At 36.4% G+C, this 20917-nt stretch overlaps 2 protein-coding genes across 6 annotated transcripts in view; one reads left to right on the top strand and one right to left on the bottom strand.

The window, feature by feature from the left end:
* Positions 1-20917, bottom strand: part of LPAR4 (lysophosphatidic acid receptor 4) — a 129656-nt gene that overhangs the window by 69965 nt on the left and 38774 nt on the right. For all 5 annotated transcript variants that reach the window (XM_055267172.1, XM_055267173.2, XM_055267177.2 and 2 more), the window contains exon 2: positions 16052-16137. The gene's annotated coding sequence lies outside the window, so the exon portion shown is untranslated. The remainder of the gene's footprint in view (positions 1-16051; positions 16138-20917) is intronic.
* The window catches only part of RTL3 (retrotransposon Gag like 3), a 276323-nt gene that overhangs the window by 242059 nt on the left and 13347 nt on the right, over positions 1-20917 (top strand). The window lies entirely within an intron of this gene.

Raw genomic sequence — 20917 nt, 5'->3', positions numbered from 1 at the left:
TAGAATGGCCATCATTAAAAAGTCAGGAAACGACAGGTGCTGGAGAGGATGTGGAGAAATAGGAACACTTTTACACTGTTGGTGGAACTGTAAACTAGTTCAACCATTATAGAAGTCAGTGTGGCGATTCCTCAGGGATCTAGAACTAGAAATACCATTTGATCCAGCAATCCCATTACTGGGTATATACCGAAAGGACTATAAATCATGCTGCTATAAAGACACATGCACATGTATGTTTATTGCAGCACTATTCACAATAGCAAAGACTTGGAACCAACCCAAATGTCCAACAACGATAGACTGGATTAAGAAAATGTGGCACATATACACCATGGAATACTATGCAGCCATAAAAAATGATGAGTTCATGTCTTTTGTAGGGACATGGATGAAACTGGAAAGCATCATTCTCAGTAAACTATCACAAGGACAAAAAACCAAACACCGCATGTTCTCACTCATAGGTGGGAATTGAACAATGAGAACTCGTGGACACAGGAAGGGGAACATCACACACTGGGGACTGTTGTGGGGTGGGGGGAGGGGGGAGAAATAGCATTAGGAGATACACCTAATGCTAAATGACGAGTTAATGGGTGCAGCACACCAACATGGCACATGTATACATATGTAGCAAACCTACACCTTGTGCACATGTACCCTAAAACTTAAAGTATAATAATAATAAAATAAAATTTAAAAATTAAAAATAAATAACATAAAAATATAAAAAAGAATGTATTGAAAAGGCCAAACAAAGCCTAACAAGTTGGGAGTAAATATCAAAAATATGGTCAAACAAAAATTGAAAGAGTAGAGTATACACCAGTTAGAAAACAGTCTTTTGTGTACACAGATTAAGCAAATTGTCAATGCCTGCATGGGGAAAAATATCTTCCCAAATGGAAATTGTATTGTTAGTAACTCATTCTCTTGGCTTAAAAGTTAGATCTCTGAGAAAATGTAAATCCATCCTGGAAGAGATAACCCAGCAAGATTTTCCCTTTAGTTACATCTCAGTGCACATCCAGTTATTTGATTCTTTACAAAATGTCCATCTTGATAGTAGAACGAGAGAATGTGGAGAGTATGAGATCACTGTAGACAAGGAAGAGAAGGCTGGATTGAGCTCAAACTGTGCTGCTTTTACAACTTGGACAAGGGCCCACCCTGGAAAAAGTGAAGAGATAGAAACTGGTGCATTACAGTTCAGCCGTGAACATCAATCTTTATTAAAGCAGAAAGCTTTGGCAAAGAATAAAATAATATTAAGCTAATGAGGGATGTTCAGAGAGATTCAGACATATGCTAGGCCTACTGACTTTATAGCTGGAGGTACAAAGGCTCACCTATAGATGCCCCAAAACCCAAGAGGAAGGGAAATAAATCCCTAGCTATAAAAAGAGAGGGAAGTAACGGCAAGATTTGTAACCAGATTACAAATGTTATATAGGGGAATGTTTCCTGCATTATTCAATATTTTATCTTTCTTCTAATAAGATAAAATATAAGCCTATATGTGAAAAAATTTCAGGTTGAATACCCAGCCATTTAATGTTCCCCAAAATGTAAGCAAGTAGTTTTTCCAGAAGGACACCCTAGCCTCAATTTGTAACAACATCCTTAGTTTATCACATGGATAGTTTTCACAGCTGGAAGACATTAGGGTTGTCCAAGTCAACAGTTTTCCATAAGCCAGAAAGAAAAGAATTTTCAGTGTTTGTTAAGACATATGAAAATTGGAGTCTTAAATCTTGCTTAGAATTAAAGGGACTTAACATGAGAGGAAATGAGTAGGAAAAAATGTTAAAGTGTTATAAAAGGGTAATCACTGTTGGACCATGTTGGAAACAGAACCAAACAGAAAACTACTATAGGTTCATAGGTAACATTCAGCAAAAAGATGTTGGAAAGGCTAATGAATTTTATATTAGACCTAAAAGTTTCATTTTGTTTGTAGAGGATATTTGCCATTAGATCTTTCACTTCATTACTGCCTGCTCTTCTGCTCACATGCTTACATTCAACAGTGCCTGAGGAATTACTCTATCTAGGGAAAATCCTCTACTAGATTGTGGGAGTCAGCCAAGTTTTATGTCAGCACTCTTTATTTTCTTCTCAGGGTTCTTTTTGTTCCTTTTCATTCCACTCCATTTTCACTTCCTTCCACCCTACCAGATCTAAGATTTGTTCCTGTGAAGCTGTACATGTTAAATGCATTTGTTCTTTCGAGAGTAACTCATCAGTACCTTTAAGGAGAACCCCAGTGACACGTACTTGGCAGAGTAAATAATCCAGACCTGGATCTTACCATTAAAAAGTTTATAATCAATGGCAATCACATTTCCTTGCATCAGTCTCTAAAATGCTAAACATGAATATGTCTATTTCTGGGGGAAATCTTTAAATAAACCATAAGCAGTCATGTTCAGTCCATGGACAATTCTGTTTACCAATATTATATTAGGACCTGAGATTAGTAGGTTGGTGCAAAAGTAATTGCAGTTTTTGCTATTACTTTTATGGCAGAACCCACAATCACTATTGTATCAACCTGATACCATCTTAACTGTCCATGTTTCTTTATTCATTTTTGAAGAAGAAGTTGGAGCTGCTGCTTGTAAACTTTCTGAACAACCTTCAAACATAGAGACACTGAAACAGAACTCTTTAAAAACAAAAACCTTTAAATGGATATAATGGAGCTGGATATTAATATGGCTGTCTGTACTAATGAATGAGTAAATAGTTGATGGAAACCTGATATTATGGTATGATTTTAATGTTTCATTTCAGTCACTGTAAAAAAAAGGAAAACCTGGCCGGGCATGGTGGCTCAAGCCTGTAATCCCAGCACTTTGGGAGGCCGAGGCGGGTGGATCACCAGAGATCAGGAGTTCAGGACCAGCCTGGCTAACATGGTGAAACCCCGTTTCTACTAAAAATACAAAAAATTAGCCAGGCGTGGTAGCACGCACCTGTAATGCCAGCTACTCCGGAGGCGGAGGCAGGAGAATAGCTTGAACCTGGGGGCGAAGGTTGCAGTGAGCCAAGATCATGCCATTACACTCCAGCTTGGGCAACAAGAGTGAAACTCCATCTCAGAAAAAAAAGAAAAAGAGAAAAAGAAAAACCGACAAGTGAAATTTAGATGGTCTATTATTTGCACATGGCATTACAGATGGAAAGGCAAAAAGGTAAAATTAAACATTTTAATTTTATGGTTTTTCAGTCCCTGTTTAAAGATTTGCTGAGGTATGATTGCTAAAAGAATGTGGAGTGTTGAAAAATTATATTCTAGGGACTTAAGAATCACTTGAGAGAAGTACAGTTCTGATCAGAGCAAGTTTAGGAATTTTAAACAATTTCCATCCTTCAATAGAAAATGGTAAAATAAAACTGAGCACTCAATTATTCATGAAATCATTCAGCAAAAATTCATTGAGCACCTACTATGTGCCAAGTGTGGAGTTAAATTGAGTTTCATCTCTGATTTCTTTGAGTAATGTTTTGTAATTCTCTTTGTAGAGATCTTTCCCCTGCTTGGTTAGCCGTATTCTTAGATATATTACTCTTTTTGTGGCTACTGTGATTGCATTCTTCATCTGGGTCTCAGCTTGGATGTTGCTTGTGTAAAGGAACGTTATTAATTTTTGCACATTAATTTTGTACCCTGACACTTTGCTGAAGTTGTTTATCAGTTCCAGGAGCTTTTGAGGGGAGGCTATGGTGTTTTCTAAGTATAGAATAATATCATCTGAAAACAGGGATAGTTTGACTTCCTGTATTCCTATTTTGACACAAACAAATGGAAAAACATTTAATGCTGATAGATAGAAATAATCAATATTGTTAAAATGCCAATACTGTCCAAAGCAATTTAGAGATTCAATTCTATTCCTATCAAAGGAGACATTGACGTTCTTCACAGAACTATAAAAAACTACTTTAAAATTCATATGGAACCATAAAAGAGCCTGAATAGCCAAGGCCATCTAAGCAAAAATCACAAAGGTGGAGGCAGCACATTACCTGACTTCAAACTATACTACGAGCAAACAGTAACCAAAACAGCATGGTACTGGTACAAAAACAGTTACATAGAGCAATAAATAGAACAGAATAGAAATCAAAGAAATAATGCCACACACATACAACAAAATTGACAAAAACAAGCAATGGGGAAATATCTCTCTATTCAATAAATGGTTCTGGGATAACTGGCTAGCCACATGCAGATGGTTGAAATAGGATTCCTTCCTTACACTATATACAAAATCACCTCAAGGTGGATTAAAGACTTAAATGTAAAACCCAAATACATAAAAACCCTGAAAGACAACCAGTCTGAACATAGAAACTGGCAAAGATTTCATGATGAAGATGCCAAGAGCAATTGCAACAAAAACAAAAATTAACCAGTGGGACCTGATTAAACTAAAGAGCTTCTGCACAGCAAAATAAACTATCAACAGAGTCAACAGATACCCTACAGAATGGCATAAAATATTTGCAAACTATTCATCCAACAGAGATCTAATATCCAGCATCTGTAAGGAACTTAAACAAATATATGAGAAAAAAAAATAACTTCATGAAAAAATTGGCAAAATATCTAAACAAATACGTTTCAAAATAAGTCATACATGTGACCAAAAGGCATATGAAACATGCTCAACATCACTAATCATTAGATAAATGCAAATAAAAACCAAAATGAGATATCATCTCACACCATTCAGAATGGCTATTAATAAAAGGTCAAAAAATAACAGATGCTGGCGATGTTGTGAAAAAAAAGAAAGTTTACACTGCTAGTGGGAGTGTAAATTAGTTCAGCCACTGCGGAAAGCAGTTTGGCGATTTCTCAAAGACTTAAAATAGAATTATCATTTGATCCAGCTATCCCATTATTGGGTATAAGAATCATTCTACCATAAAGACACATGGATATATTGTTTGTTGTGACAGTATTCACAATAGCAAAGTCATGGAATCAACCTAAATATCAATAGTAGACTGGATAAAAATGTGGTGCATATATACAGTGGATTATTATGCTGCCATAAGAAACAATGAGATCATTTCCTTTGCAGCAACATGGATGGAGCTGGAGGCCATTATCCTTAGTGAGCTAACACAGGAAAACCAAATACTGCATGTTCTCACTTATAAGTGGGAGCTAAACTCTGCATACATGTGGACACAAAGAAGGAAACAACAGATACTGGGGCCTATTTAAGGGTGGAGTTGGGGAAGACAGAGAGGATTGAAAACTACCTATTGACTACTATACTTATTACCTGGGTGACAAAATAATCTGTACACCAAACCTCCATGGCACATAATTTACCTATATAACAAACTTGCACATCTAGCCCTAAACCTAAAATAAAGGTTAAAAATATAAATTGAATTTCAAGCAAGGAATAAGGCAGGTTCCACATGTGGGTTTTCTGCCACTATTTCACTGCACTTTTGTTGAGAGAGCAGCAAAGCTTCTCTCCTGTCTCAAGATTCAGCTTCTACCCCTCCTGTTGTATTTTCCTCCTTCTTACTTAAATTATAGTGATTCATAAATATTTCACTGTAAAGGGGCTGAATGATTAAACATATCAGCTTCATCAGTATCAAAGGCCTTGTAATAATACCCCAAATAGATCAAATTTAATGAGCATTGTATAATGCTTTATGTGTGTTTGTTTCGTTTAATCCTACAAAACCTTTATGAGGAAGGCACTGTTATTATCTTCCCATTTGGCAGATGAAGACATCAAGTCACAAAATGGATAAGTAACAGTAAAAGTAGCTGAGCCAGGACTGAATCTAGACAATCTGGCTCCAGAACCTGCATTTGTAATCACTAAGATACACCATGCTTCAAAATAGAAAATTATATCAGCATTAGAAAGTATAATAAAAATCACCCACTCCCTTCTCTCTCTTATCTCCAAATAGGGAGGATTCAACTGAAATGCTGCCTCCTGTACTCAGTCCCAGCAAGAAGTCATTATTTCCTTTTCTGATTTTCCATTGCCCCATTTATAGACCTCTCTAAAGGCACTTTGCACTTTCAACCTAGAGTATAGGGCTACATGAAAACAAGGGCCAAGATGTCATATATCTGCTCTATTTATTTTCTACCTCAGCCACAATTAGCACATTGCCTTGAATATTATGGTTGTTCATTAAATTCCTGTTATGTGAATTTATTGCATAAAATGGGATAACATATAAATTGATCAATGGTAGTTATCTCTCTCTAGACCATATGATTTTTTCATCCCTCACAATGTCATGCACAAGTAGAAACTTAGTATTTCTTGAAACTGTTGAAAAGTCTCTAAATTCCTATACTCAAATGAGCACTCGCTCAGAAGTGGAAAAGCATACTGACTACTCTGTAAAATTTATCTGAAGGCCACCTCCATGTAGAGTCAACACTAAGCAGGGGTAGGAATCATGAAGCAATGAAATCTGGAAGTATATTCTTCATGTTAATATTTTCAGATGTTAACAGATCTCCCAAATCTGTTAAAACTTCAATAATAACAATAAAAATAATATCAGCAAATATAATTTTAACAGTTACCATGCATTTAATATCTTCTCTTTTTCAAATACTTACAATTCATCATCTTATTGAATCCTTATTACAACTCTGTGAGGTATTTTTATTTCCAATTTACAGATAAGGACAACCAGGCTCAGGGGTTTAAATGAGTGACTTAATGTCACCCAGGTCATAACTGGCAGACCTGGGATTCAAACCAAGGTCTCTTTGATTCTAAAGCCTGGGCCCTTTCTACTTCATCTAATATATCTCTAAACAGATTCATGAGGCTGTTTATTCTCTTCTCTAACCTACTACCCAAATACAGATTTTGTAGATGCAGCACCAAATTTTATCTTTTTTTTAATTTGGAGACAGCGTGGTTATATGTAAGATCTCAGACACAGGATCAGGCAGACCTGAGTTTGAATACAGGCTCCATCACTAATAAGCTATATATCGTTGGACAAGTGTATTAGTCCGTTCTCACACTGCTATAAAAAATACCTGAAACTGAGTAATTTATAGGGAAAAGAGTTTTAATTGGCTCATGGTTCCTCAGGCTGTATAGGAGGCATGGTTGGGGAGGCCTCAGAAAACTTTCAGTCATGGTGAAAGGGGAAGCTGGCATGTCTTACATAGTCACAGCAGGAGAAAGAGAGAGAAGGGGAAGGTGCTACACACTTTTAAACAACCAGATGTCATGAGAACTCACTCACTCTCATGAGAACAACAAGGGGGAAATCCATGCATACCCGTGATTCAATCACCTCCCACCAGGCCTCTCCTCTAACATTGTGGATTACAATTTGACATGAGATTTAGGCTGGAACACAAATCCAAACCATATCAAAAAGTTACTTACCCTCTCTGAGTCTCAATTTTCTCATCTGTTAAAGGGGATTAAAACTAGTACCTCACTGGGCTATTGTGAGGAAAAATGAGACAATGCATATAAAGACCTCAGAAATAACAATTACTCAGCAAAAGTTACTAATCTTTGCTATTGCAAAAATAGCCTTGCCTATTTGTCATAATTATACCACATATTGATAATCTGTCAACTTTTTTGATATGGAGGAAATAAAAGAACACTGGTAACTAACTGTTGACTCTTTCAAGCCAAGGATGAAAGTGAAGATAATCAACTCTGGTGAATGGTAAAATGGAGACATCATTGCAGCACTACTCACAATAGCAAAAATATAGGAGTCGAGCACACCTCATGCCTATAATCCCAGCACTTTGAGAGGCTGTGTTGGGAGGATTGCTTGAGCCCAGAAATTTGAGATCAGCCTGGGCAACTAAGTGAGGCCCTGTCTCTCTATTTAAAAAAATAAACTGTAAAACAGCATGAAATTGACCTAAATGCCCATCAGTGGTAGACTGGGTAAAGAAAATGTGGTACACACACATAGAATACTATGCAGCCATAAAAAAGAATAAAATGATGTGCTTTGCAGCAACATGGATGAAGCTGGAGGACATTATCCTAAAGAAACTAACACAGGAACAGAAAATGAAAGACCGCGTGTTGTCACTTATAAGTGGGAGCTAAACATTGAGTATATACAGACACAAAGAAGGGATCAACAGACACTGGGGCTTACTTGAGGGTGGAGGGTGAGGATGAAAATACTACTTATCAGTACTATGTTTATTCCCTGGGTGACAAAATTATCTGTGCACCAAACCCCCATAACATGTAATTTATCCATAAAACAAACCTGCACATGTACCCCTGAACCTAAAATAAAAGTTAAAAAAAGAAATTATTATGTCAAGAAGATATCTTTATGTGTATGTTCATCACAGCACTGTTCACAATAGCCCAGATGTGGAATCAACCTAAATGTCCATCAATAAATGAATGGATAAAGAAAATAGTTTATGCACACAATGGAATACCATTAAGCCATTAAAAAGCATAAAATAATGTTTTTTGTAGCAACATGAATGGAACTGGAGGCCATTATCTTATTGAAACTCTGGATTCTTAGAGCACTAGCATAAGTATCAAATAAGTTAGGTTCTAGTCCTGGCTCTCCAACTTACTAGCTGGGTTATTTTGTTAAACTCTTTAACCTTTCTGTGTCACAGACTCCTTCAACTAAAATATTCTTTTTAATTTAAAATGTTATGGGGTAAATAATATGTTACACTTAAATAGAATTTCTAATTTATAAAATGTATTTCCATTTTCTCTCATTTGTTCCTTATAACATCCCTGGGGGATGCTGGGGAGGTGTTTCTACTCTGTTTGAACAAATTAGAAAACTATGGCCCAGAAAAACTAGAGGATTTGCTTAAGGTTGAATGTTCTTTCCACCACACCATGTTGAATTTAAAACTGAGGCTTTATGGTCAATTTAATAATCTACTTTTTAAAATCCAGACATCCACGCTAACATCCGTGGAAGGAAACCAAATTCAACATGGCATGTTTTCATTTACCATTAGCAAAAATAATTATAAATCTTCATGGACAAATTTGGGCATGCCTTTATGAGTACAAATTTCTGAATCTAGTTGAAATGTCCCACCCAAACCACACAGTCTCAGCCCGTTATCTCATTGCGCAAATAAAGACTTGAATAAAAGGAGGTTAAAAACCTAAATGAAAGCAAAAATATGAGGTTAATCCTGTTGCTTAAGACCTAGCCAGAAATCAATAGTGGGTCTAGCATTAGGGAGTTACAGTCTAAATCCCACATATTTGACAAAATCCATCATTTTATTTCCAACCTATGTCAAGGCAGTTGGCTACAGGGAGTTCTTTCAGTTTTATAATTGCAGTAACTTTTAATTATGATAACAAGTTAAAGTATAAGGAGGCTCATTATTCTGCTTATAAGATAATCCTACTTTATTTTACTATATTGAGAACTCAGGGTAAAGTATGGTGATAACTATGAGCAAAGGCAAAGAAAAGCACTATCCAAACTTATCTGTTGTCCATTGAAGAGCTAACTCAATTCATTTTCTTCCAAAATCAGCAGCAGAGCATTTTTGCTCTCCTATAACTATTGAAAATCATAGTTTCTATCAAAACCGAACCAATAGAAGGACATGGTGTTTCTCCAACTGTTTAATTTCACAAGGAGTACTTAGTATGCTACAAACTTTTCCCTTTGAGGGTCAATGCAAATTTGTTCTCCTTTTGCTTCCTCTGAATATTGAAAAGTGAGCTTCAATGCTATAAAATTTTTCTTGAGTTCATGTTGTTGTGACAGGAGTGTGCATTTTCACAGGAGAGGAAATACATTCTCTAAGGAAAAACAAAAATGAATTTCTCCTTAAAGAAGAAACAAACAAGATCTGGGAATGTCATCAATTGATGACAACGATTTCTCTCTGGAAATACCTTGTTAACATTCTGTTAAAATCATAGGCACCTCCCAAGAGTCTAAACAGTTTCTGAATCTTTAGATAGTGTGATTTTTGTGACAACTCTTCCATCAAAATCAAAAAACAACTGAAATTTATTCTCCAATGTTCTTTCTTCTTCCCTCATTAATATATTTCTCTAACATCTCACATTTAGTTTGCACCTTTTTTGGAAGTGTCAAGAATGGGAAAGAGCCTTTAGAAAAGAAGAGAGAGAAAATTCACAGACATACTCAAATCACTCCAGTTCTGGGAATGCCTCAGATAATAAATCTCACACCTTGATATGTGTCAAATGTAATACAAAAATGGCTTCAAATAAGGGGTATCTTTGGCTGACTGGCATTGTAGTTTTCATAAATATTTTTGCTTTCATAATTATAGAAGAAAGTTCAAAGATCTAAATTCTGAACTAATTTAGATTTGTAAGTCTTTGAAGTTCCATAGAAAAAGCTATAGATACAGATATGATAAAAATTGATATTCATTTCATTGACAAACCTAACTCCCTCACTCATAAGCAATGAGATCGTTTTAAGCTGTAACTCAATCCCAGACAAATCTGGCATTCACTTGCAAAGCCCATCATTGGCTTTTTGCAATCCCCATTCACATGGTTCCATTTATGCTGTTTTGTTGGTGGTGGTGGTGGTGTACTGTGTTTGCTTGTTTTTTTTTCTATGTGATCCTCTTCAGAGTTTTTTTTATTATTTTATTTATTTATTTATTTATTTATTGAGACGGAGTCTCACTCTGCCACCCAGGCTGGAGTGCAGTGGCTGTATCTCGGCTCACTGCAAGCTCCACCTCCTGGGCTCATGCCATTCTCCTGCCTCAGCCTCCCAAGTAGCTGGGATTTCAGGTGCCTGCCACCAGGCCAGGCTAATGTTTTGTATTTTTAGTAGAGACGGGGTTTCACCGTGTTAGCCAGGATGGTCTCGATCTCCTGACTTCATGATATGTCCTCCTGGGCCTCCCAAAGTGCTGGGATTACAGCGTGAGCCACCGCGCCCGGCCTAGAGTTTTCTTAACGTGCATAGAAAAGAAAGAAAGATATTTGAGCATAGGAGATTTTTATTATTTTTTATTTTTTTAATTTGTTTGTTTTGGATTCAGGGAGTACATGTGCAAGTTTGTTACATGGGTATATTGTATGATGCTGAGGTTTGGGCTTCAATTGAACCTGTCACCCAAATACTGAATATAGTAACTAATAAGTAGTTTTTCAACCCTTGCTCCCCTCCCTCACTCCCCCCTTTTAGAGTCCTGAGTGTCTCTTGTTCCAATGTTTATGTCTGTATGTACCCAATGTTTAGCTCCCACTTATCAATGAGAACATGTGGTATTTGGTTTTATTTTTCTGCTATAATTTGCTTAAGGTAATTTCCTCCCGCTTCCATGTTGCTGCAAAAGACATTATTTCATTCTTTTTATGGCTGCATAGTACTCCATGGTGTATATGTGCTGCATTTTCTTTATCCAATCCAGCATTGACAGACACCTAGGCTGACTCCAATTCTTTGCTATTGTGAATAGCACTGCAATAAACATGCAAATGCTGGTGTCTTTTTGGTAGGATGATTTATTTTCCTTTGGGTATATGCCCAGTAATTGAATAGTTGGGTCAAGTAGTAATTTTACTTTTTGTTCACAAAGGAGATTTTATTACAGATCAAATAAAAAGTTATCTTCATAAAGAATGAATATTAATTTATCTTAAGAACTTGAAAATTCAAACTCTTTTAAGTGCTAGATGATCACAAGTTCTCTATTTGACTCTAACCATTTCTTAAGTATAAGGCCCTTGGGGCTTAAGTACTCTTGAAGTTGCTGGAATCTAGTAAATTATGCTTTCTGTAAATTGTTTATTCATATTTTTGTGAAATACTCAATATAGCTTTGCTATCACTACCATAGTCTTCTACTATGTCCTAATTTTAATTAATGAAATATTTTTGCAGTACTAACAGAGAGAAGTGTTTTCATATACAAGTAATTCTCCTCCATAACTACACAGGGATTTTCCTCTGAATTCATTCTTATGAGAGATAACTTACTTCATTTGCTTGAAAAGCTTTGTAATATTTTTATTGCTAAATAAAGAACAGCTCTAAGCATTGTTTGGCTTTAAAGAATGAAAATGGTCTGGCACAGTGGCTCATGCCTGTAATCTTCAAGAGCAAAAGGTAAAATTGTGCATCATATCTCATGAGAGCTCACTCACTATTATGAGAACAGCATGGGGGAAACTTCCCTCATGATCCAATCACCTCCCACCAGGTCTCTCCTTCAACACATGAGAATTATGGGGATTACAATTTCAGATGAGATTTGGGTGGGGACACAAAGCCAAACCATATCAAAGCAGTCTTTTTCAAGGACTTTTTACCATGCATATAGTAGATGGCTGAGTTTTGAAGGAAGAAAATTGTAAAACTGGCATAGCAGGAGATGGGTAGGGAGAAAGGTGATGAGCAGACACAAACTCCTTCATCTGGTCTCATCAGCAGCTCTCTCACCCCTCTGTCCCACAAACACATTTGACACTGGGTAGCGCTGATCCAATTCCTGGTACCTATATCACAATGAAATTTTAAATTTCTGAATATATATAAATAAAGACTATAGTCAGTTGAGTCAAGACTGTAGAATACTGTCAGAAGGCAGACTGTGTAGTTAGAAATGTATAATACACATAATTTATAGAAAATGTTAGTACCTAAACAATTTTTTAAAAAATATTGAGCATATCAAGCCCATGATGCCAACAAACATAATGTTGAAAATGGGTAACACATATATTTAAGCTTTAAAAGAGAGTCAATTTAAAGAAAAATGGTAAGCAATCAATAATAATAGTGAGGAGGTTATGGCATATATTAGAAAAGTAGTGAGAAAATAACTAAGATTTAAGCTTAAGGAAAACTATTAAAATCCAGGCCTTAAGCAAGCGGAATACACATACACCATCCCATGACTGAAACAGAAAGAAATTGAATCCCTGAACAGACCAATAACAAGTTCTGAAATTGAGGCAGTAACAAATAACCTACCAACCAAAAAAAAAAGCCCAGGACCAGAGGGATTCACAGCTAATTCTACCAGATGTGCAAAGAAGACCTGGTACCATCTCTACAGAAACTATTCCAAAAATTAAAAAGGAGGGACTTCTCCCTAATTCACTTTCTGAGGCCAGACTCATCCTGATACAAAAACCTGACAGAGACACAACAATAAAAGAAAACTTTCAGCCAATATCCTGGACAAATATTCATGCAAAATCCTCAACAATACACTGGTAAACCAAATCCAGCAGCACATCAAAAAGCTAATCCATCATGATTAAGTAGGTCTGATCCCCAGAACTCAAGGTTGTTTCAACAGAAACAAATCAATAAATGTGATTCATTAAATAAGCAGAACTAAACAAAAAAAACCATATGATTATCTCAGTAGATTCAGAAAAGACTTTTGAAAAAATATTCAACATTCCTTCAGTTTAAAAGTTCTCAATAAATATTGAAGGAACATACCTTAAAATAATCACAACTATATATGACAAGCCAACAGGCAACATCATACTGAATAGCTGAATAGCTGGAAGCATTTCTCTTGAATATAGGCACAAGACAAAAATGCCCTCTCTCACCACTCCTATTCAACATAGTATTGGAAGTTCTGGCCAGGAAAATCAGACAAAACAAATAAAGGACATTCAAATAGGAAAAGAGAAAGTCAAACTATCCTTGTTTGCAAAGGACATGATCCTATACCTAGAAAACCTGACAGTCTCAGCCCAAAAGCTTCTTAAACTGATAAACAACTTCAGAAAAGTCTCAGGATACAAAATCAGTGCAAAAGTCACTAGCATTTCTATATCTCAAAAATAGTCAAGCCAAAAGCCAAACCAGGAAAGAACTCCTATTCATAATTGCCACAAAAAGAATAAAATACCTAGAAATATACCTAACCAGGGAGGTTAAAGGTCTCACAAGGAGAATTACAAACCACTGCTCAAAGAAATCAGAAATGACACAAACAAATTGAAACACATTCAATGCTCACAGATAGAATCAATATTGTTAAAATGGTCATACTACCCAAAGCAATTTATGGATTCAATGCTATTCCCATTAAACTACCATTGACATTCTTCACAAAACAAGAAAAAAAACTATTTTAAAATTGATATGGAATCAACAAAGAGTCCGAATAGCCAAGGCAACCCTAAGCAAAAAGAACAAAGCTGGAGGCGTGATGCTACCCAACTTCAACCTATACTACAGGGCTACAGTAATCAAAACAGCATGGTACTGGTACAAGAATAGACATATAAACCAATGGGACACTATAGATAACTCAAAAATAAGAGTGCACACCTACAACTATCTGATCTTTAACAAACTGAAAAAAAAACAAGCAATGGGGAAAGGAATTCATATTCAATAAATGGTGCTGAAATAACTCTCTAGCCATATCCAAAAGATTGAAGCTGGACCCCTTCCTTACATCACACACAAAAATTAACTCAAGATGTATTCAAGACTTAAATGTAAAACCAAAAACTATAAAAATCCTGGAAGACAACCTAGACATTACTATTCAGGATATATGAGCAGACAAAGATTTCATAACAGAGACACCAAAAGCAATTGCAACAAAAGAAAAAATTGACAAATGGAATCTAATTAAACTAAAGAGCTTCTGCACAGCAAAAGACGCTAGCAACAGAGTATACAGACAGCCTACAGAATGGGAGAAAATATTTGCAAACTATGCATCCCACAAAAGTCTAATGTCCAGCATCTATAAGGAATTTAAACCAATTTACAAGAAAAAACAACCCCATAATAAAGTAGGCAATGGACATGAACAGACGCTTTTCAAAACAAGACATACATGAGGCCAATAATCACGTGAAAAATCTCAACATCCCTGATCGTTAGAGAAAAACAAATTGAAACCACAGTGAGATATCATATAAGACCAGTCAGAATGGCTACCACTAAAAAGTAAGAAAATAACAGATGCTGGCAAGGTTGTACAGAAAAGGGAATGCTTATACACTGTTGGTGGGAGTGTAAACTAGTTCAGCCATTGTGGAAGACAGTGTGGTGATTTCTTAAAGACCTAAAGACAGAAATACCATTTGAATCAGCAATTCCATTACTGGGTATGTAACCAAAGGAATATAAATCATTCCACTATAAAGACACATGCACATGTACATTCATTACAGCACTATTTACAATAGCAATGACATAGAATCAACCTAAATGTCCATCAGTGATAGACTGTATAAAGAAAATGTGGTACATATACACTATGGAATACTATGCAGCCATAAAAAAGAACGAGATCATGTCTTTTGCAGTGACATGGATGGAGCTGGAGACCATTATACTTATCAAACTAACACAGGAACAGAAAACCAAATACCACATGTTCTCACTTATGAGTAGGAGCTAAATGATGAGAACATATGGATGCATAAAGGAGAACAACACACACTGGGGCCTTTCTGAGGATGGAGGTTTGGAGGAGGGAGAGGTTCAGGAAAAATGACTAACGAGTACAAGGCTTAAAACCTGGATGATGAAATAATTTGTACAACAAGCCCCCTTGATGCAAATGTACCTATGTAACAAACCTGCACTTTTCCCCTTAACTTAAAATAAAAGTTAAAAAAAGAATAGAGTAGCATATATATTTCTAACCTAAACTCATCAAAATTTTATAGTAAATAATGAAATACTGGTTATATTTAGACTGTACTTAATGAATCAGTTTTTGAGCTGTCAGGGACCCTAATAATCAAATTGGCAAATGATCTTAATTTGAAGCAAACACTGTACTTTATTTGAGAGAGAGAATTTGAATTTGTATCAGTTTCTAAACATACTTCCTTTTAGTAAGTTTAAATGTTTTATTTAATTTGATGAGGGTCTCTTTTTATTGTCCTAGGTTTTAAGTTACGACTAGATGTCTAGTTAATCTGTGACTCAGACTAAAATATATTTTATCTCTGCCTTTCTCAGAAAGCCAGAAATATCCAAAGTGAACTTACACAATGCGGTTGTATTCACTCACACAAATAATTAATGTTACCTGTAGAAGTTTGCAGAGCAAGGACTCTAAGCATAAGTCTTCCTCCAGATTTCCTGCAGACTACCTTTTCTTGGATATGTGTTTCACTGGAGAGAAAAAAGGTGAAAGAGAAAAGTGTTTTTTAATCGTTTTTTTTTTAATTAAAAGGATCCAAATAGAACCCAACATATTGTTACACATTTGAGTCTGTGTCTTGCCATAATGAAACAATATACCAAGGGGAGTTTGCATTTGGCCTGCTCATCTTGCTAAGGCACTGACTTAGAAGTCTAATTACAAGGATTTACTGTCAGTACCAATAGCATTAGCTATGACCCCACTGATTCTCCAGCCAAACCGATAAAGAATATATACATATCACCCACATTCCAAAGTATGTGTGTGTATGTATGGATTTTCATCCACCAAGGAGACACTAGCTGGAATACATTGCACACATGCCAGACTATAGTATTGGGACAGAAATAGGTGGTCACAGAAGAGTGCCAGGATGACGAAGGGTAGTCTAAATCTTATCACATGAGAAACAGTTAAAAACTATTTCACTTGAAGATAAAGAAGACTTAAGGAGAATATCAGTGCAATTTTTATAAATTTGAAGGACCATTTGTACTGAAAAATTAGAGCTTATTTTGTATGGCTGAAAGAGCAGGATAAAGACTAAGGAGAAAATTTTCATAAGGCAGATTTGAAGTCAACATGAGGAAGAACTCTCTGGCAATAGTAAAATGAGCTGTCTGAGTAAATGTTAAGTTATCTGTTCCTGGAGAGACTTGAGTCTAGATTGGATGAATGTTTGTTTGTCAGGGATGTTGGAGAGAATGTTAGTGTGAGAGTGGGTTAGATAACCCTTACAGCTTCCCAAAGTCGTTCACTCATTCATTCACTGTTTTCACAGATATTTACTAAGCTCCTACTAAGTTGCAGGCACCATTGTAAGCACTAAAGAAACAGTGGAGAGTAAGGCTTTTTTTTTTTTTTTGGTCTAATGAGGTTACATTCTATGAATTCAAACAAAACAAATAAATATTTCGTGTAATATCTGATAGTGAAATTGTTAGAAAGAAAATAACATCTGTGAATCACATGCTCCTCTGAAATGGAGATCTTTTGATTTAGAGACTAGCACTATGCCCACTAAACTTTTCTTTCCCCAAAGACTTCAGGCCTGGGCTTTGTCAGACCAAATTGGAAAAGAGAAACTAACACTGGTGATTCCCTTTAAAGCATATTACAGGATACTACAGGACGCTAAATTAATAGTGGGAGCTTCATAGTCAGCAAAAAAACATGTTTCTTGACTCCTAAACCAGTAAATTTCTCATTCTTCCTTCCAGAAAAGCATGGCTTTAGGAACCATAATGTAAACAAGGAAAGCAATATATGCTAGTTAATGCTCTTCATCACCATTATAAATTATTGTTTCATAGACATTGTGTGGAACAAAGAACAAAACAGTTGAGGCCTGCTTGAGCATGCAGCTGAATTCTACTGTCATGTCAACCATAGACAAAATTGTTAAGCAGCTTTTGTTTTCTTTGGTGTAGAGATAAGAAAAGGTATCTTTGCCAGTCTCTTCATGTCATACCAACAGCACTCTTATGTGGCAGGTCTCTACATTCATTTTTCACATATGTACCTTAGAAACCATGTTCCAGGTTAGTGAAGGTCCACTATGAAGACAGGGGTAGCAAAATTGCAACCTACAAAATTGTATATAATACAATCAGATATATCTGTACTTGTGACAAGTCTGTACTTGTGACAACCACCCACCTACCCCGATGCTCAGACAAGATAGAGGTGACTGAGATGTGAAAATGCAGACAAATGAGAGGACTTTCTCAGGGAGATAAATTATACCAACAGTAAACTGTAAAATGAATTAGAAACAGCCACCCTGCTCTGGCCTAATCAGCAAAAAGTAAAGCAGAGCCTAAGACCCCTGGTCATCCCTACTCCCCTGGGTATTGGATCGAAATGAAACATCACTTGATTCAGAAAACAAAACCAAGTCTAGTCAAGTCTAGAGAAGCATTGCCAAAAAATGCAATGGAGGGGAGCAGGGGATGGGTAGTAAAACAAATAGATAGATGAATGTTCAAAAAGACAAACAAACAAATACAAATGGCAATTTAAAAAGATAACAGTAAATTTCCCAATTCTGACTGAGATAGAGGAATAGGGGCCACATAGAGTATTGTCCTGCCTGCCAAACTCTTCGTAAGCATGCAAATCACCCTGAGAACAAGACACTTATAAGTGATGATTTCGGAGGAGGGAAAAGACTGGCCAAGACAAGACAAGGGCTCTTGTCTCCAAGGTGTGCAAGTTGTTTTCAACTCCTAGTTCCTGAGCACCTAGCCAGGGCAACAGCTGCTCACTATTGACTCCATATTGGTATAGGACAGAAAGCTGGCCTTGGTCCAGGCATTTGACAGAGTCTTTGGTGATTACTCTCTACAGGGCTGGTCTTCAATTGTGCAATAAGCAAAATGTGATCATCTTTCCTCTCCCCTTCCTTGTTTCCTGTTCAAAGGCCTTTTACACCTCCTAGTGATTCCTACCTGTTAATCCAGTGCTTTCCCACTGAAGTGCCAGTGACTTCATAGAATGCCCCATCCAGGCACCTGTCTGCAAGGACTTGATATAAGAGGCTATATCAATTTCCTAGGGATGCCGTAACAATTACCACAAAATATGTAGCTTCAAAAACAGAAATGTATTCTCTCAAAGTTCTGGAAGCGGAAAGAGTACAATCAAAGTGTCAGCAGGACCATGTTCCCTCTGAAAGCTCTAGGAAAGAAATTTTTTCCCTCTTCTAGCTTCCCGTGGCTCCTGGAATTTCTTGGCTTGTCCATGCATCACTCTAATCTCTGCCTTCATCTTCACATGGGCATCTTCTCTATGTGTGTGTCTTCGTCTTCACATGATCTTCCTATAAGGATACCAGTCTTTGAACTTAGGGCCCATCTTAATCCAGTATGGCCTTATCTTAACTAATTATATCTTCAAAGACCCTATTCCAAGTAAAGTCACATTCTGAGGCTCCAGGTGGACATGAATTTCAAGAGGGCACTATTCAACCCCAGACAGAGACAATGTTTAATGCAAAAGAATATATTTCCTTAGTAAAAGAGAGATATTAAATATAAAATGGCAAATTTCAGACAGTGGAACTGAGGCGAAGGTGACAGTTTAGGAGACAGGATAGACATCTGAAGACCCACAGATCCCTTCTAAAGTAGACACATATACCACCAGAGTTGGTTTTATTTTCGAAAAAATTAGAATCAAACAAGTTTTAGTTATTCCGTAAATGTTAGAATTCTGGAAATACTGAAATTACATTATTCATTTTCACTCCGTCGTTAATGAACATTCTCTGATTACAGGGTTTTTCAAGGTACAAAATGCAGTGTTCAAAAAGACAAACAAACAAATACAAATGGCAATTTAAAAAGATAACAGTAAATTTCCCAATTCTAACTGAGATAGAGGAATAGGGGCCACATAGAGAGTATTGTCCTGCCTGCCAAACTCTTTGTAAGCATGCAAATCACCCTGAGAACAAGACACTTACAAGTGATGATTTCGGAGGAGGGAAAAGACTGGCCAAGACAAGACAAGGGCTCTTGTCTCCAAGGTGTGCAAGTTGTTTTCAACTCCTAGTTCCTGAGCACCTAGCCAGGGCAACAGCTGCTCACTATTGACTCCATATTGGTATAGCTGTTTAGTTTAGTTAGGTTCTGCTTGTCTATTTTTGTTTTTGTTGCAATTGCTTTTCATTACTTAGTCAAAAATTATTTGCCAAGGCCAATGTCAAGAAGAGTATTTACTAGATTGTCTTCTAGGATTTTTATACTTGGAGGTCATACATTTAAATATTTGATCTATTTTGAGTTAATTTTTGTATATGCTGAAATATAAGGGTCTGACTTCAGTCTTCTGCATATTGCTAGCCAGTTATCCCAGCACCATTTATTAAATACAGAGTCCTTTCCCCATTGCTTGTTTTGTCAGGCTTTGATGGTTCTTGAACTTCAAATAATGATAACATTTACTCTTTTGTTTCTGGCTGCTTTCATTTGACATTATGTCTTAAAGGGTCATCTATGCACTTATGTGTATCAGTAGCAACTACAGTAAGTTTTTACTACACATGGAAATATTAAATGTTCAAGCTAAAAGAGACTGTAAAGGTTATATATCAGGGATATTAGAGCTCCGGCTCAAATGTATACAAGGAACAAGGTAGAGAAAGCAAAAGAGTAAATCAGGTAGTTTTAATGCAACTAGGGAGTGGTAGAACCATAGAAAACTAGAGTTGTTCCCCAGCTAAAGGAAGCAACCAGTGTATACTAAGTTCCTGTTGGCTCTTGCTATGTGGGAACATGGACATAGTATGGCCAGATTTCCCAGCTTTTCAAGAAAAATTGGAAATATGGATTGTTTTGTGGAATCCCCTGAATTTTAATCAACTTTAAGATAAGTACAGACAGATCAATATATATCTGCAGGCTACATCGAGCCCATGGGTGATCAGTTTGCAATCTCTGACTAATTTAATGTCTCCACTTTTATATAAGCATATAAGACATAAGCATATAAGAAAGAAAGGGGCTTATCCATGGTCACACAGAAATTTGAGAGCAGAGTTGAACGCAGCTTAGCTTAATAGCTTAGAGCAGAGAATATGAAGACAGATTTCCTGAGATGAAGTCCCATCACTGCAATTTACCAGCTGTGTGACCTCTTGGCACATTATTTAGCCTTTCTGGGCCTCGGTTTTTTTCATCCATGAAATGGAAGGGGAAATGCTTACCTGACAGTGTTGTTGAGAGAACTGAGTGAATTAATATATGT

Source organism: Symphalangus syndactylus, chromosome X (genome assembly GCF_028878055.3).
Source record: "Symphalangus syndactylus isolate Jambi chromosome X, NHGRI_mSymSyn1-v2.1_pri, whole genome shotgun sequence".
Classification (NCBI taxonomy): Eukaryota; Metazoa; Chordata; class Mammalia; order Primates; family Hylobatidae; genus Symphalangus; species Symphalangus syndactylus.
Note: the sequence above shows the minus strand (reverse complement) of the source record. Positions and strands in the feature narration are given on the sequence as shown.